Below are 16,351 nucleotides of genomic sequence, written 5' to 3' on the forward strand. Positions count from 1 at the left end.
GAACTGCTGCTTTGGGTCTCTGTCCAGTTTTTATCTCCCAGTCTCACCTCTAGACTAAGCCTGAACCATCTACCTGAGCCAGCCCACAACAGAACACAAGCAGGAACTTCATCACACCTCCTACACACTCAGCTCTCTTCTCTATTGTCTCTTGTCCAGCAAATCTACCAAGGAGCTGTGAGTTGAAGGGCAGAGGTAGGGGGTTGAAAACAGAATTTAAAATCAAGTGCTTTCTACTGTAAGGGACATGGAGGAAAACAATAAATCAGGTTGACTACAGACAAAATTCTTTTTTTTTTTTATTTCTCTGTGGAGACCTGACTATCCTGGAACTTGTTCTGTAGACAGGCTAGACTCACTCAGAGATCTGCATGCCTCCGTCTCCTGAGTGCTGGTCTTAAAGACATGGGTCACCACCACCCAGTGACAAATATCTAAACTGAACATGTCTGTCACTAAAATTCTAGGCATATGTTTGACTTAAATATAAACAGAAAAGATCACTAAATGTGCCCATGCTTTTATTTGAGAGCTGAAGAAATGCATCTCTCACTAAAGGAAACTTCAGGAGTTTCAAGGAGAGAAAAGGAAGACTCACTTTAGTCACAGCTCTCAAATTGTTTGTTCCATCAGCATTATGAAGTAATGAGAATTTAACAGTATTTTAAGGCTAACATCTTGACATGTGTGTGTAATAGGACCAGGGGGTGACAATTTTAGCTAACAAAAATACCTTTTTTTTCCAGTTGAATTTAGGCAAATGTCTGCCTTCCATTACAGCCTCGAGTGGCTTACAGTCTCACTTTGCTTCAGGGGCACTCATTTCTGTCCTTGCCTTGTAGATGAAGGAAATTTAAATTTACAAGAGGAAGGTAGGCCATATAGTTCCAGAGATGTAATCTATTTGGATTCGAGCAACTAATCTTGACCCCAGCATGTACTGGTCTTGTTGAAATGGATACAAACAGGAAACTGAGTCAATGAAGGCTTTTTTCTCTTACTTCAGGCGGACTTTAGCACTGGAGTTAGAGAGCATGAAGCTCAAAGTCACAAAACATTTCCACTGAGTTCAGGGGCTCTGGTTTCTTGTTTGGCCAACTTAAAGAAGAAAATGCACAGACCATTAAGGGTGAGTTTTAGAAGGCCGTTTTCTGAAGGAAAGAATGCAGTGCTCCCATAAGCAGGAACGGGACCAGTGAGAAGGAGTACCGTGGAAGAACCAGTCTTATAAGTCTTATAAGTGGAAAAATTCTAACATACGTTTTCCAGTCAAGAGGACTTACTTAAGAAAAGAAAGAAACCATGGAGCAAGACCTCCCTTCTGCATCCCCGGTCTATGGACAGGGCAGAACCAACCACATTTTGGCTTAAACATTTCTAGCATTCTTGGCCTCCAGCATAGACAGACATGTTGGCAGGACAAAGTACATGTCTGGCTTCTAGTCAAGAAAAACTCCTTGTTTTGGTGAAATCTTTGCCCTAACACAGCCTGATTAGCTTCCATCTCGTGTTACCATAACAATAGCATGATCAATCATAGAACAGTTCCAAAATTCAGAAAGATTCAGAGTGTAAACTGTGTCAAAGGTCTATTTTACCAAGTAACTTAAAAATTAAGATTCTTGGCACAAGGCACCTAGTACAGAGCGGTTGCCTGGTAAATGTTAGTTCCCTCCCTCCCTTTGATTTTCTTATGGTGAAGTTCATTAGGTGAGGAAATAGAGTTATATAAATAACTATTCATTGTGTCTACTGCTGGCTCTTCTTTTAGATGTTTTGAAGCCTTCAACAAAATTACATTAACGGGAAATTTTACCTAATTACAAATAATAACCAAAAATTGAGTTGGCCTCAATTAAAACAATTTCATCCAAGACTCTTTAAAATGTTAAAGTTAAAATATGTGGCAACAGTATAATTAAAAAGTCAAAAGTCTTATAATTGCCTTGTTTTGCAGTGAGTGAAGGTAAGCCCATGAAGTTTTCTAATTCTCTCCAAAGGACTGTGTTTACCTTTCACTTGGCCTCATCAATTTTTATTTGCTTTTTACTGTCATATTATGGCCCTTTTCAATACTACTTCAATAACCAGAGTTTCAGGGTGATTAAGCTTTTGTTTTTGAGTGAGTAGTTTTAATAGCTGATTTTTCGTGTTCTGATTGGCATTGGCAACTCGTCAAGTGAAGAGTTTCGATACCTAGTTGATAGATCAGATTCAGATGACACTATGTGTATACCTGACAAGACTGGGAATTAAAGACATAGTGAGACCATCTCAGAAAGAGGTGGAGCCCAAGCAATTACCTAGTGTAGCCCTTCAGCCTATTATGAACCACCTCAATCTCATCCTATTTAAGGACTACCTACCTCTCATTAGAGGCCGCCAATAAAACCAAACTCACCACGATCATGAGCATCTAATGAGATTTGCAGGGAAAAAAAGCAATTTTTATTCAGTGCTTCCTTATATTGGGGTGAAATCAATGGGCTCATTAGCAGTCCCTTCCCATCTCTGCTGCCTGGGATGTGTATAGAGAGCCACAGATACTTTATCTGTTCAGAGGTGAGATTTCAAAGGGTACGTGTGTGTGAGAAAGGGGGTGGGGAGTGGAGAGAAATGGTGAGAACACTGTATGCCTGTGGAGGTCAAAGGACAGCCTTGGAAAACAGTTCTGTCCTTTTACAGTGGTTCAAGGACAAGCTCAGATCTTTAGTCGTTGTGCAGCAATGACCTTTACTCACTAAGCCACCTGTATCAGTTACTTTAATGCTGTTGTGATAAAACACTGTGACCAAGGCAGTGTACAGAAGAGAGGCGAATGGAGCGTCCAGTTCCAGAGAGGCAGGAGTCTATCATGGAGGCCAGCATGGCAATGAGCAGCCAACATGGCGACAGAAACAGGGAGCACATCTTGACTTCCAAGTAGGAAGCAGAGAGAACAAATTGGAAGTGGCTGGAGGATTTAAATCTCCCCCCTAGTGATAAACTTCCTCTAGCAAAGCTACACTTTCCAAAACTTTCCAAACAATACCACCAGCAGATCAGGTGTTCAAAATTCCTGAGACTGTGGAAGACATTTCTCATGTAAGCCTCCACACCACCTTGTTGGGGTAAATATTATTTGAGGGACCCTACCCCACCTTAGATTATTTAGCTCTGAAATAAAAGATACAAAAAGTCTTTAGAATTATGATAAGCCTAAAAACATTAGAGCTGAGCAGATAACAGCCCTCTATGTTATTTTGTCTACTTCCCTGTCATTAATTCTGAAACATCACTTGCCATGTTCCACCTGGGCCATGACCCAGTAGGCCAGCACTTACAATCCATCTCCATGGTGATTCTTGTCTTCCTGCTGTTCTTATTCCTCTGGTTCTCCTCCTCCTCCTCCCCCTCCTCATCCTCTTCCCCCTCCTCATCCTCTTCCTCCCTCCTTCTCCTTCTCCTCCTCTTCATCCTCTTCATCCTTCTCTTCCTCCCCCTCTTCCTCCTTCTCCTCCCCCTCCTCATCCTCTCCCTCCCTCCTCTTCATCCTCCTCCTCCTCTTCCTCCTCCTCCTTTTCTTTCTCCCTTGTGGTCTCTCTGAGACCTCAAGCAGGGGAACCTTTATTATATCCTGTCTCTTCTGCTCAACCCGGACTACAGGCATCTTTATTAACCAATCAGGGATAACTTTCTGGGAGGGGTAAAGTTCACACAACAAAGCTGGTATACTGAAGATCTGCTTGGTCTAAAAGCAACCAGATCTTGGAGTACGGAACTTAGCATTTAAATACAAGCAGCACCAGAACAACTCCCTATACCACCTCACCAGTCTTAGTAAAGAGGATTTTACTGGTTTTACTGGGAAAATCAAATTTCTCTTCTGGATTTGACTCTAACCACTCAAAGGGAATATTGACAGGTAGCTTCCTTCAGAAATATTTCTCACCAGCTGAATGAGAGAACAGCTAATCTGATGCATATAACAGGATGGACCTACCGGACTGACTAAGCATGTGACAGCTTACAAGTCTCTCCAAGCATAGGCCACCGTGACATTTCTTGTTAGAGAGGTTCGTTGTGAGCTGTGAGTCCATCAAAGTTGCTCAGTGGCTCCACTTAAAGGAGCGTTCCCTGGAGCCACAGAAGGTGATAATATTATACAATAATCATCATTGCACACCAAGAATAACTCCTAATATCAACACAAAGTATGAAGTTACAAGAAAGAAGAGAAAACTGTGCATTTACCATGCTATAAACCCCACACTGTCTAACATTCAATCAAAATACTACATGTAAGCTTCTCTAAGTTTAAGCCATAATTCCATAACCAACTTGAACTTACACGTCTGTGCTTCAGACAGAACTATATTTACATTCCCATTGCAAAGGCTGATTTATGCTTTTCCCACATGCAGAGAAAATGACTACTTCTGTCATTTGGAGTAGAGATCCTAGCCACACACCACCTGAATTTGCAGGGTAAAATTGGGTGTAAGGAACACATGCTGTTCAACCAAACAAAACATGAAGTGTGTCAGCAACATAGTAATTATACATATCCACACTGGAAAACACTCATCAGCCCCCTGCCAATTGTGTTCCTATATTTAATGCACTATGGGTCACTCTGATCCTGCTTGAGTGACTACTTGGATACCTCTAAATTATTATCGTTTGAATTTGAATTTCTCCCACAACAATTTCACTCTGTCAGGTACTTCAGATCATTGCTATGTATCCACTTTGAATGCTAACTCTGCTGTGTGCTATGAAAGAAAATCATAGAAAGAATGTTTCTTTTGAAATACAACGTTCCTTAATAGCCTCTGATCAGACTGCAGAGACATATTTAGTTTATCCGTTAAAGCTATTTTATAAACATAAGTACATTTCTCTTTCATAGTGCATTATATTAGTTGGCAAACACATGCTACTTTTCTATAATCAGAGCTACTCAGGAGGCCAAGGCACAAGAATCGGAAGTTCAAGACCTATGCAGGCTACAGAGTAAGTTCGAAGCCATACTTGTGACTTAACAAGACCTCGTACACCGAGAGCTCTCAAGTGAAAAGAGAGCTGGGAATGTAACCCAGAGGTAGAGTGCCCAGCAAGCATAAAGTCATAGGTTCAATCTCCAGGACTTAAAAGAGAAGTCAACTCTAGATCACTTACAATAACTAATAAAATGCAAATTCTAGACAATTATAATTCCACAATATGTGAGGACTAATGATAAGAAAGGAGAAAGACATGTATATTCCCGACCAGATGCTTGCCAGTCTCTCCGGCCATGCTTGGCTGACGTCATGAATGAGCCACACAGAGAACGGCTGATGCTTCTTAGCTCCACCAAGGTATAGCTGTATGACTCACTTTCGAATAGCATTTGAGTTACTATGATTGAATCCATGCTTTTAGGGTCCTTGTACGTTTCTGCCATCCACTAGAACTGTTCTAGATGATACCTCTGTCTTCTACCTTGGATCCAAGAATAAAAGAACGAGTGGAATAGACTAGGACCCACTTCTGGATCCCAATCCAAAATAAGCAAGAAAAGCTGAGCATGACCATGGGGAGCCTGTGAACGCGTGACTGGAAAACAACGGTCTCCTTGTTCAACATAACCCTTGTTTAGGGTTGTCTGACACTGAAAAAGAAGTGGATGAATATTTACCTACATATTTCTAAAGCACATAAGAGGACCTTTAAAAGCCCCCCCACACACTGGGATTATGACAGTCAAAGGTTATTTTACCAAAAAAGGAAAAAAAAAAGTTTTTGACTTGTTAATAGAACTTCTTTTGTCCTGTCTGTCTATTCTTCTTGGTAAAGCTAAAGGTCCTGAATCTGTTGCCTGTGTCTGAACATTTGCGTAGGAGCGGGATAGCTGCGTTTTAAAGTCTAAAACTTCTCCTCATGAAGAGTAGCAAGCTGTGACCTGCATAAAGATGTACACCTCCTGGTTTTTATTTTTATTTTTTGACTATGGGGTGATCTCCCTCCTTTTAGATCACTCCTCAGCTTTCCTTACCCTGGTTCAATTCGAGTGTGATGTTCCTACTTTGTTACAGGCGTCCTTGAGGATAGAGGCCTGGTCATAGTCATCTGTTTAAGAATTTGCCAAGTGTTCAACAGTACCAACTACAGAATGTGGAGAGGGAGAAATGGAAGAATTAAAGGCAGGAGATAGAGAAGAGAGAGAAGGAGAGGGAGGAGGAAGACGAGAGAGAGAGAGAGAGAGAGAGAGAGAGAGAGAGAGAGAGAAGGAAGAGGAGCGGTAGGGAGGAGGAAGAGGGAGACAGAGGCTAGATAATCTAGTCAGTGGTGGTGAACTTTAGCTACAACGTTTTCAGAAACGCCTACTTTGCTGGATCCTGTCATCAAAGGCCCTCCAGAGTGGCTTCAGTCCACTTTACTCTGTATTCTCTAAATCTGCCAGCCTCTTTCCAGAGTCTAAAACACTAATGCAGGACCCTCTTCTGGAAATGGCTTTCCTCACATTCTCACATGGCAAATGCTTAGTGGTTCTTTCTAAGATGCAGCTTACTGCCCTCTCCTTTCGCTCCCACAAAGCTGCCAGTTCCATACAGGCAAATACACATTTTCCTTGTTCAAGGTTATATCCAAATCATCTAGCATGATGCCTGGTGTAAGGCAGTTTCCCAATAAATACTTAATGAGTATGTAAATAAATTAATGTACAAAGCTTCCCTAATTCAAACAAGTTGCCCTTAATCCCTCTTCTGTTCTATTCTAATTAATAAATAAGTCTCACCTAGAAAGTTACAAGATGGTTGTCTGTCCCAGCACATGGTCAATGGAAAGTGAACAGCCAACATTGCAGATGTAAGGAGTTTTATGGCAGGAAAAAAAAAATCAGGATTGGCAAATCCGTGAGCTTGGGCAATCCACTCTGATTGGGTTCCGAATCTCAAAATTGTGTTTTGTTTTTCAAATTCAATCCTGGCTGAGAGAGATACTCAGGTGCTTTTCACTAAGTATTTCCCTCTGCTCATCACACATATTGACTGCTTTCTCTTAGAGCCTTGCTCTTGGCAGCACTTTCAGGGGCAATCTCAATTGCTCTGTCTGTAGGTATGAGACTCCACTTCTGAGATTCAGATTGCTCACTGACTTCGGAAGTATGTGTGGTCTCCCGCATAATTATTGGTAGCAGTGTTGGTACCAGTTTCTAGGCTGAAACCCCCACTAGAACCTTGTGGCCCAGGACTCTCTGGCTGGCAGTGAGCTGCCGTTGTCAATGATTTGAAATGTTCTGAAGTCGGATATCTAGCATTAGACTCCCCAGTCCTTAGTTTTTGTAAGCGAAGCATTCACTTATTGATAAATAAATGTCTTTCTTATTCCAACATCTATCAAAGCTTTGTCCCAAACTCAAGGAGAAAGAAAAGCAATAATGTTATATTTGAGTTTCATGAATATAAAAACTACCTCTTACTGACCATTCTTTTTGCTTTTCCGTTGTTTGTTTTAGTATAGGTTTGCATGTTTGCCAATTTGGGAAAGTATATATGTGTATGTGTGTGAGTACGTGTATATGTTTGTGCTGGGTTGTGCACCTATACTCAAATGTAGAGACCAGAGGAAAACATTGGGCATCCGGCTCCATCACTCTATGCCTGATATCCTTGACACAGAGTCCTTCCTAGTAGCTGGGCTTAGACTAGCAACCATCAAACCCTAGTGGTTCTCCTGTCTCCATACTCTGATTGCTACAGCTTTGGGGTTATAGGCGTGCATAATCATGCCCTTGTTTTTAGTATGGGTTTTAGTACGAACTTGAACTCAGAGCCTCATGCTCGCACAGCAGATGTTCTTACCTGCTGAGCCATCTCCCTGGACCAATCATTGGCCATTCTTACCCATTAATTTCCCTATAAATTTATTTCTCATCACTTTCTGACTCCTAAAACTCCATCACATGATACCTTGTTGCAATTATATTAAAAGTCAGACAGGTGGGACACAGTGCAAGAAAGGGAACTCAGTCATTTTTCACTCACTTCTGAGAACGCAAATTTTAGTCCAACGGAGCCAAGAAGCCAACAGGAGAGCTGAAGTGTGAAGTTTGGGACATCTAAGAGAAAGGAATGAAATAGAAGTCTCAGAAATCAAATGAACTATTCAGAAAGAAAAAATAAGAGTGAACCAGATTAAAGCTTAGGAGTCTTATATGCAGACAGTTGAAAGAAGCCTTGAAAGATAATAAGAAAGCCACAGATGACAAGACATGGGACACATGCCTTTAACTCAGCACCTGGGAGGCAGTGGCATGTGGATAGGTGGATTTCTATAAGTTCCAGGCCAGCTTGCTCTCTACACAGTGAGTTTTGAGCCAGCTAAGGGCTGCACAGCAAGACATCATGCCCCCCCCAAAAAAAGAAGTAATAGATGCTACAATAAAACTGAGCAAAACCAAAAGGCATCAACAGGCTTGTCACACAAAAAGGGGATATGTAAAAGGAAAGTCACCAAAGCCAATCAGATGCTCAGATCTGAAAGAACCAATTCAAACAGGAGTGGTTTTCCAGGTAGAACATCAAAGAAAGAAAACAGACACAAAAGAGTTTACAGCTTCGTGAGCCCATTTACATAAAGCTTGGGTCCATATGAAATTAATCTGCAGCAACAAACGAGGGTGGTGGGTAGAGTGATCTGACCTGAACAAAACATAAAGGAAACTTTCTGAGTACTAAATGTTCCATAGTGTGGTAAATTTACAACCACGAGGACCTGTCTCAGATCCCCAGCACCCACATTAAAATGAAAAGTAAATAAATAAATAATAAAAGCCAGAGTGTGCTTGTAACTCAAGCACTGGAGAGGCAAAGACAGGCAGGGATTTGGAGCTCAATGGTCAGCCAGCTTAACCTACTTGCTGAACTGCAAACCAATGAAAGATTCCGTCTCAGAAAACCAAAGTACATAGCACATGCAGAAGGGAATCTGAGTTGAAACTCTGGCCTCCACATGCACACAACACTCCCAACATGCACACATAGAATACCTATACAGACAACAAAAGGAAACATTAAAAAGCTACATACAGAATATCTGTGTACTTTTCCTCTCAGTACATCACATTCCAATACTTTCTCTTTAGCTCAGTACGTAACCTTGATTAGAATGTGAGTATACTAAGATGACCATGGGGAAACACATACCACACACTGCTGAGCACGAGGGGCTTGAATTCATCTCTCTCAAGAGAATCTGGTAGATGATTACCAACATTTGCCAGGCTCAGATGTGAGCAATGATAATGGCTCCTCTCTTTGCCCTTGATTCACTCAGGGCTCAACTTCTGATTTCCCTCCAGAGTTCCCCAGTCTTCTCTCTCACATCAATCCACAGTCTTGGAAACAAGATTTAGGGTCCCACAAGGTAATACTCAATTGTGAAAATGTTGTTCTTGGATTTTTTTATTGAATATTTTTTTCTCTTTCTGGGGCTGAACCTTTGGAAATAAATTGCTCACCTAGTACTCTTTGGGGTAGTTAATAAGAACATCAATCAACCAACTTTCTGAATTAAGTGCTTTCTCAATTCTTCCAATAATACCCATGGTGTTTAGGTCTTTGGCAACCCCAGAGACACAGACAGAAAGAGTGGAACAACCATTGCTTTCACTTAGCTGATTCTTCAATTCGACTGTGACTTCCTTGAAGACAAGAAATTATCTCATTCATCTTTGTGTCCCTGGCATCAGGCCTGGTGCCTGGTACATAGTAGGTGCTCGTTAATTCCTCTTGAATTAAAATAAATGAGTAAGACCTTCGCAAAACCTTTTGCCAGAAGCAATTTTAACTTGCATTCAACATCCAAGGAGAGTGGGCTTGCTGCTTTGGTGAGATCTGTGACATTGAATAATCTGGATGTTCCAAATTTCTTGGTACTCATTTATCCTCAGGAGAGAAACGAGGAATCAGGAGAGGATCGTGTTTGCAGGGGAGGCAGACGCAGCTCATAGTCATCATCCAGAAAGACGGATCAGATGAGGCAGCAACAGGACCAAGGCCACCTGCTCTGCTCCTGTCTTTCAACTGCTGATGTTGCCTTAATCACTGAGCCGAGGCAATTTCCTACTGCTAACCCTCGCTATGGTCCACTGGGAGGTCCCATTTGTCACTGTCATTACCTTTCAGATCAGCAAAACATCCGTCTTGAGGTGGGCCCTCCATCAGTGCTTTGTGCAGGTCTTTAAGTAACACATTGTCAGTGTGGCAATCAAAGACAGAGGCCCTAGAGGACTACATATGAAGGTGAAGTCACGAACTTTGATAAATTCTCTCTATTTTGGAGATACTGGAGGGTGATTCACAGCCTCATTTCAGAATAGTGACAGTTCTGTATCCTCTAGAAGGCACAGTGTACTATATTTACATGTTCAATGGGGAAGACTTGATTAGAGCACAACTCCTGTTCGCCCAACACCACCATCTCTGATCCTATCCTAGCCTGCCCTGGCTTTACCCCCGCATCTCCACAGAAACCCAACAGCTGAAAACATCATGTATATCTGCTAGTGAGATTGAGTCTCATCCGCATGCAAAATACAATCTCCATCATATTTGGATCAAAACAGACAGCTTTCTTATTTATCAAAAAACACAACTATTTATCACATAGTGGCAAATGAGTTTTGCAAATGTAAATTCATTTATAGTACTAAAACTATTTCACAGATAAAGATCCTGAGGCAAACACAGACACCAAGAGATCTCACCTTTCCTACATAAGATCTAAGTAAATGAAACTCTCACCCAGAACTTTGAGTTCCTGACTCTGTGCTCTGAATGACCACAATCAGATGAGGACAGATCCTCAGAACTATCTATCAGGCCAAAGTTCCAGTGGTGTCCTGTTCGTAGTTTGTTTTCTCATGTATTTATTCTCTGGGCACCATTCCAGAACAAAGGGAAAACCGAGAATGACAGAGTGAGGGAGCAGTCCACAAAACTCTTACACCAACTACTCTCTCTTGTTTTTATATCTCGTTGTCCCCTCTTGGGTCTCCAGAAGCAGATGTGGAAACAAATAAATCTCTGTGAGAGAAGAAGAGCAAAGTTAGCTCAGGCAGAGAATGGTGCTGAGTTGCAATAAGGCCGGGAAATGCTGTGGCCAACAGGCAAAGCGCACTGGCCAGAGTGTGGCGTGTCTGAGTGACCTCCAAAGATTGAAGTGGCCAGACCTTTATACTGAGATTCCTGAGCTGCTGGCTTTAGCCTTCTGTTGGAAGGACATAGACTAAAAAGGGACAGCACTGCAGCCATGGTAGGCACTCGAAGAACAAACAAGTGGCGACTGTGGAGAACAATCCCGCGGTAGAACATCTACTTTCTCCTTGAAGAGATGAGGGAGCATATCGCACACCCACAAACTCAGGGTAAAATCTCGAGTCATAAGAACCTAGAAGTCCTACACGGTCTGGATCCTGATAGCCTTTTATTCCTCACCTTACTTCACATGACCTTGCCCATGTTGCTGCCATAGACTACCTGGCTTCTGTGCTAGACAGGCTTCTCCATTAGGAATATTGTCTTTATGTTTGTTGTGTTTTCCCAGGTAGACTTGTTCTGCCTTCTCCACAGTTTGGCCCAAACATAACTCCCTCACTGAGGCCTCTTCTGAGCCCCCTTCTTACCACTTCCCACTCTCAGACCCTCTCACCGCTTCATTTTCCCCCCAAAGCATTTGTCATCCTCTAAGGCTGCTACATAAACAAAACCTTACAGCCGCTTCATTCATTTTCTCGCTCTCTGTGGAACTAGGTTTTTCTTCATCTGTGTTGCTTGGCAGTTCATCCCCCATACCAAGTACAGAGCCTAGTGTGCATTAACCACAAATAAATCGATGAATATGCCAGGAGAAAAAAAAATGAGAATCCAATATCCCCACCATCTTCCTAAAGCTCAAGATGAGCGAGACATTGTCAAATGTATTTCTTACCTCCGGGGATGACCATAATTGTGTAATCTCTACTAGACTCAATGAGAATCTTATATTTCAAACAATAAATATGTTTTTATCCTGGTTACTACAATAATCAAGTACTCCTTTTAAATGACCCACTAAAATATCTTTGAGACTGTTGGTTCTCAACCTGGGATTAGCAACCCCTTTAAGGGGTCAAACAACCCTTTCATGGGGATTGCATATCCTATATCCTGCGTATCAGATATTTACATTATGATTCATAACCATAGCAAAATTAGAGTTATGAAGTAACAAAACAATTAACAATGGTCACAATAATGCCACTTTGCTGCCTAAGAGTGTGTGTGATTTCTAGACCCAGCTAAGCAAGGTCCATGGTTCCCCACCTCCCAGCTGTGTCTGTTCACACACTGCTTGACCACTCTGTGCTCCAATCCACTTGAGTGACAGATATCCCTCAGGATGCCTCACATCTGTAAAGTTCTATACAAGGTACAACATTACCCAAGAAATAGTAGTCAGACTTACTCCGTCATGTCCAGTACCCTTCACTCCCACTTTTACTGCACACCGTGCACTGCTTTCAGGCTTACCCTCTCCAGTATCCTCCCAAGCTTTACAACACTTTTAACCTCTAGCCTACTTTCCCCACTTTAAAAGCTTTTTGGTAAGTGGGTTTATACTAAAGTGCGTATTATGTCCCAGGATTCAGAATGACCTATTTGATACAGGAGTGGAAGACAAGAACATGTAGAACCTTCAGCTTCTCTTCTTTAGTTGTAAATTTCTCACTGCAGCTCAAGAGGTCTGCCCCGGCCTTATGTCCCAGCTGAGGGAGAATAACATGTGGCGTTCTGAAACGCAACAAAATATAAAACAGGTCCTTGGTAGTAAAACCTTCGTCGTTTTATCTGCCTTACAAAATGTGTGTTTGGGGCTTGAGAGGTTTGAGTTTCTCCTTGTGAAAGAAAAAAAATGGACAAGTAGAGACAGTCTATGAGCCCCACCTTGTGGTGAGATCTCCTACTGCCTTGGTGGTTTGGACTTTATCAACCTTCTTTAATCATGTTTTAATATGTTGACACTAAAGATAGAACAGCAAACAAAAAGAAACACACACACACACACACACACACACACACACACACACACACACACAAAATAAAACACAGAATTGAAAACCATTATAGATAAGTAAAAGGTAAGTAATGTAGAAAATGCCCAAACAAAGAAAGCATTGTGAGACAAAATCATCTCCAAAATTACCATTGAGTTCATTTTCTGTAGGCCATCTACTACAGGTCATGGGGCCTGCCCTTAAGTGTGGTCTGTATACCCACTGGGACTTCACTGGAAAAAATTAAGTTTTCCTTTGCAAGCAGTTGACACTTGAAGATGGCTTATAGGTTAGGGATGGGAGCATGTGCCGCCCCCTCAGTGTTGGGACCCCATTTGGCTTGGACCTGTTGACACAGTCTCTGTAAGTTTAAATGTGCACCAGTCCGGTTATATCTGGAAGATTCTTGGTGTCCTCCAATCTCACTGGCTCTTACAGTCTTCCTGTCTCCTCTTCCACAGAGTGCCCTGAGGGAAGGGGTTTGATGAAGACATCCCATTGATGACTGAGGGTTCCAAGGTCTCTCACTTCTCCACATTGTCCAGTTATTCATTAGTTCATACCTACTGCAGGGGGGAGGTGGCTCTGATGATGGCTGAGCCAGACACTGATCTATGAGTCCAACAGAATACTGTTAAGAGTCATTTTCTTGGTCCAATTCTTTAGAACAAGTATTTGTTTGTCCCCTAAGTCCATGACATATCTAGTCTCAAGTTCTTGACCACCCAAGCAGTGACAGGCATGGGGTCCATCTCATGGAGAGAACCTTAAACCCAATCAGATATTGGTTGTTGACTACCACAACTTTTGTGCCCCTATGGCACCAGGGTATCATGGAGACAGGTCACTGCTATACATTGAAGAGTTTGTATCTGGGTTGGTGTTTGCCTTTCTCCTCTGGTAGCATGAAGAGGACTCCCCTGCACCGTGAACACCAGTAAACAAGGGTGAAGGTTGTAGTTAGTTCTGTGTTCAATGAGATATGTAGATGTTATTAGCAGGTAACTCTTTGTAGAGAGCAACTAATAACCTTGGCAATGGGCTAAGGTGTTGGGGGAGGAGTTTCCTATGGAGCCCCTTCAGCTAACAACTCTATTAGGTATAATCCATTCCTGGAGGTTTTACTTGGCTGTAAAAAATGTCTAGATGGAGCTTTGCCTCTCCCACTATTTGGTGACTCTCTTTAGATTTCTCTCATATATGTATGTATTTTAAGAAGCTTCTTCTGCAGTAGGTGTTCATTTGACTCCCAAATGTCTTCTACAGTTAGCTGCCCATCTCTACCTCCCTCCTTGTAGCCCTCATTTCCAACAACCCCCATGCCACTATATTACCCTCCTCACAAGCCCCTCACATGGTATATGGATTGTAGCACGCCTATAAAAGTCTTAAAAGTTAATACTCGGATATAAGAGAATACAATGTATATTATATTTGGCTTTTTGAATCTGGAATACCTCAGTCAATACGATTTTATTTTAGTTCCATCCATTTACCTTCAAATTTCATGACTTCCTTTTTTAAAAGATGGATAATATTCTATCATGTAAATGTACCACATTTTCTTTTTCTACTCATTTGCTGGTAGAAATCTAGGTTGTTTCCAATCTGTGGGCTATTATGAATAGAACAGCAATGAACATGGGTGAGCAAGGGTCTCTGTAGAAGGGTGTAGAGTCTTTTGGGTGTTAGTGCATCTTGAGGTATTCCCAGCTTCCTGAGGACCCACCACATTGATTTCCATATCTGCTGTACAAGTTTATAGTCTCACCAGAAATAGATGAATATTCCCTTCACCTTTTACCCTTGCCAGCATGTGCTGTCATTTGTTTTATTGACCTTGGCCATCCTGACTGGTGTGAAATGAAATCTCAAAGTAGTTTTCATCTGCATTTCCCTGATGACTAAGGTTATTGGACATTTCTAAGTGTCTCTCAGCCACTTGAATTTCAGTTCTTGAGAATTCTATGTTTAGTTCTGGGCCTCATTTTTAAATCGGGTTATTTGTTTTCTTGATGGACATGTTTTCATTCTTAATATATTTTATGTATTAGTCTTCTATCAACTGTGTAAGGACTTTTCCCATTCTTAGGCTGCTGCTTTATCCAACTAACAGTGTCCTTTTCTAGATACAGAAGCTTCTCAGATTCATCAGATCCCAGTTATTGCTGTTCTTAGTGCCAGTGTTCTGATCAGAAAGTCGTTTACTGTTCCATTTTGTCTTCTATCAGTTTCAGTGTAACTGGCTTTATGTTGAAGTCTTGGGTCCATTTGAAGTTGAGTTTGTGCAGGGTAATGACTATTAATCTTCTATCTGCATCTTTCATTTTGACCAGCACAATTCGTTGAAGATTAAAATCTTTTTTTCAGTGTGTGTTTCTGGCTTCTTTCTCAAAAATAAGGTGTTCACTTATGTCTGGGTTTCAGTTTGATTCTATTGGTCCATGTGCCTATTTTAATGCCAAGATCATGGTACTTTTATTATTACAGCCCTGTAGTACAATTTAAGTTTGGATGCCAATAACATTTTGGGATCGTTTTAGATATCCTGTTTTTTTTTTTTTTTTTTTTTTTGTGTGTCTCTCTCTCTCTCTCTCTCTCTCTCTCTCTCTCTCTCTCTCTCTCTCTGTGTGTGTGTGTGTGTGTGTGTGTGTGTGTGTGTGTGTGTGTGTGTGTGGTGTTTCCATGTGAAACTGAAGATTCTCAGTTTCTGTGTCAAATTGTGTTGAAATTTTGATAGAGTTGCATTGAAAGTGTAGTTTTCTTCATGGTCATTCTCATGAGCATGGGAGAGCTTTTCATCTTCTCATATCTTCAATTCCTTTCTTTACTGTCTTAAATTTTTTATTATTTTTTCATTTGCTTGGTTAGAGTTTTGAGGCTGTTATAGAAGTTGTTGTTTCCCTAAGTTTCTTTCACAGTTATTTGTTATGTGTACTTATGAGGCTACTAATTTTTGAGTTAATTTTGTATCTTGCTACTTTGCTGAAAGTGTTTATCGACTGTAGAAGTTTCTTGCTGGAGTTTTTAGGGGTTTATGTATAAAATTATATCATCAACAAGCAAAAATACTTTGACTTCTTTCTTTCCCACTTGTATTCCCTTGATCTACTTCAGTTGTCTTTTGCTTTAGCTAAGACTTCAAGCACTATATTGAATAGGTATAGAAAGAGTTTACATCCTTTTCTTGTTCCTGTTTTTAGGGGAAATGCTTTGAATTTCTCTCTGTTTAAGCTGATAGTAGCTGTGTGCTTGCTGTAAATTGCCTTCATTGTGTCGAGATGCCCC

The sequence above is a fragment of the Rattus rattus genome, chromosome 3 (assembly GCF_011064425.1).
Source record: "Rattus rattus isolate New Zealand chromosome 3, Rrattus_CSIRO_v1, whole genome shotgun sequence".
Taxonomy (NCBI): domain Eukaryota; kingdom Metazoa; phylum Chordata; class Mammalia; order Rodentia; family Muridae; genus Rattus; species Rattus rattus.